Here is a 2,720-nt window from a genome sequence, read left to right on the forward strand (position 1 = left end):
ACCAATTTTGAAAGAGGGCGCTGTGCTGTGTCGACACAGGAGTTCCAGCCTCTGGGCTGAGTGTATGTAATGTAATTTTCTTTGTCTTCATATTTGGAATTTTGTTCATTCTTATATTAATCAGTAAAGTACGTTCTGTTTTACATAAGCTGGTGTCGGTGTTGCCTTCCCCGTTTGTGACTTCGCTGTATCCTAGGAAGCCCCCCAATACACGGCTTACACTAAGTCTCTTTGTATGTGGAGAATAAAGCCCTTTTTCACCAGGTGTTGAGCATGTCCCTTGTCTTTGCAAAAACCTGTGAATATGTGAATAATTTAGAAGCAAATTATTTATAAGGATCATTTATATAGTGAATTAAGTTCCCCTATTCCTTTGGAGCTGAACTCCTCCATGCCTCATGAGTTTAGCTTCCCTTTTCAGAACTCTATCTAGTTTCACAAATTCCTTTTTTGTGAACTGGTGTCTAAACCTGGACTACATATTTCAGATGAGGACGGACCAGTGCCTTGTACGGGGCAAGGTTATATTTCGATCTCTAAGGTCTATATTTACTTTAATTTAAGAAAGTATTTTGCTTGCATTGGAAATTGTGACTTGGCAATGCATGTCATTAATAAAGTGAAAGTATACATTAAAAAAAGTTGCAGGCAGCTTGTTTATGGCTGATAAAACATGTGATGTCCCTTCTGCAATAAAACATACAAATATGCCTGTTCAACAATTTTACAGAGTACTATAATGTACAAGCACAGTTCATTTTTTTAAAATGGCAACTTATGCAATACACAGTACAGTACACTGTCATTTTGACAAAGAACATTGGGTTAAGATGGCAGCACCAGAGACTGTTTTTGAAGCAAGGGGAGGTGAGTATACTTTAAAAACTGCAAAGCGACAGGTAAGACGAGACATTACCTGTCATTTTGCAACAAACAAGCCTTATTTTAAATATTTACTTCCCTTAAAGTCTGTGATCTTTCAAAACATCCAGATCCTTCTTCATTGCTGACTGACTAGATATATTTTCCCTAAATTGTATGAAGTATGCATGTTGTTAGCCTCCTACTCCTAACATTTATCAATATGACGTGTATTTTGCTTGTCTATTTATACAGTACATTTAGATCTGCTTTTAAGTTAGAAATGTAAAGATTTAATTCTTTTACATAGTTTGGCATCATCTGCAAACACAGAAATGGTACTTCAGATCCTCTATAACATTTATAAGAATGTTAAAAAGTAAGTACATACCTACCAACCTTGAACCATTCAATGACATTTACCTATCCCTTTTCAGGTGGATAGGTGAAATCCAGGACAAGTACCGTACCTTGATCATTACCTGCCTGTGGTGTACTTTAGTAACAGTCCACGTATACTGCATAAGCTGTTCCTCCATTGACTAAAGGTTTATTTACTACCTCATAAAAAGATTTGTTTGGCAACTTTGGCCTTTCTTGAAGCCATGATAACTGTCCCTTAAAAGAATAATATATAAAAAATCTAGTTATTATATAAAAAAATCTCCCTAGTATTTGTCTAGCATCTATGGAAGTTAAACTTACTTTTTAAAAACCTTGCTCCCTTTTTAAAGATTCCAATTCAATGATACCCTATCAGAGAGTTAAAAGTGTCTTAAAATCGGAAACAGTGGCTTTTTGAGGACACTCCATCTGAGTAAAATCCATCTGGTTCTGGAATTTTTTTTCACCTTAATTTTGTCTATCTGTTCCTGGACCATATCAATTTAAAGCCATCATAGTTCATTTAAAGCTGTGGCAATAATATTCAAATTATGGTCTTGAACTTTACTATTTTTCTTTGTAAATGTTGAACATAATATTTTATGATGTTGAATTTTCTTTGGCCCCAGTCACCAAAAATGAGTTATCCTGTATACATTCCTATGGCAATTGCTGCATAATTCCAAGGCAGTGTAGTCCACTACAGTGAAATACCTGGGCACTATGGGCTTTCTGTTTCTCTTAATCTATTCCCAAACATGATTAGCTGCAAATATAAACTTAGCTTTAAGTTTACCTCAACAAGCTTTTTTTAAAAAAAACTTTCAAGGTAGATCGCCCTCAGAAGACCTAAAATCCTATATAAATATCCCAGTCCCTGTATACATATCTGCTACAAGTATACCTAAATTCCTTTGACTTTAAATGATGGAGATAGTTGTGGTGGTGATGCCCCATATTTAGATGCAAAAATGCTAACCAATATTTTGGCCAGTTGGTTAAATAAAGGTTAATATGAGTTCAGTACATGCATGTTGAGTATAATGTTTACAAATTTCAGTGTGACCTATTCTACAGGTTGAACAGTCATAACCTCATTTGGATTCGGAAAGGGGATTTTACTTAGGTGAATATGAATTCCTGTAGTTACATGAATTTGGATTTCTCTCTGAATATATTTCCAGGATCAAACTTTCTTTGCTCTATTTATTCCCTACCAGCACGTTTTACTTTACTACCCCCTAGGTACTGCCTACCTGTTTGATAACCGATCTGCATTACGATTAATTTTAACATTATATCAAATTAATATTGATCACAACACAAAAACTGGTTTTAGTTCTGATGGTTAACCAATCAACAAAGGTAACAATTTGCTCGATCGAATTTTGATAGACAATCTTCCAAAATATCATCAAAAACAAATTTTTTAAATGATCAATGTACCAACACAAGTCTATATTAATCTTACTCAA

Source organism: Pyxicephalus adspersus, chromosome 4 (genome assembly GCF_032062135.1).
Source record: "Pyxicephalus adspersus chromosome 4, UCB_Pads_2.0, whole genome shotgun sequence".
Taxonomy (NCBI): domain Eukaryota; kingdom Metazoa; phylum Chordata; class Amphibia; order Anura; family Pyxicephalidae; genus Pyxicephalus; species Pyxicephalus adspersus.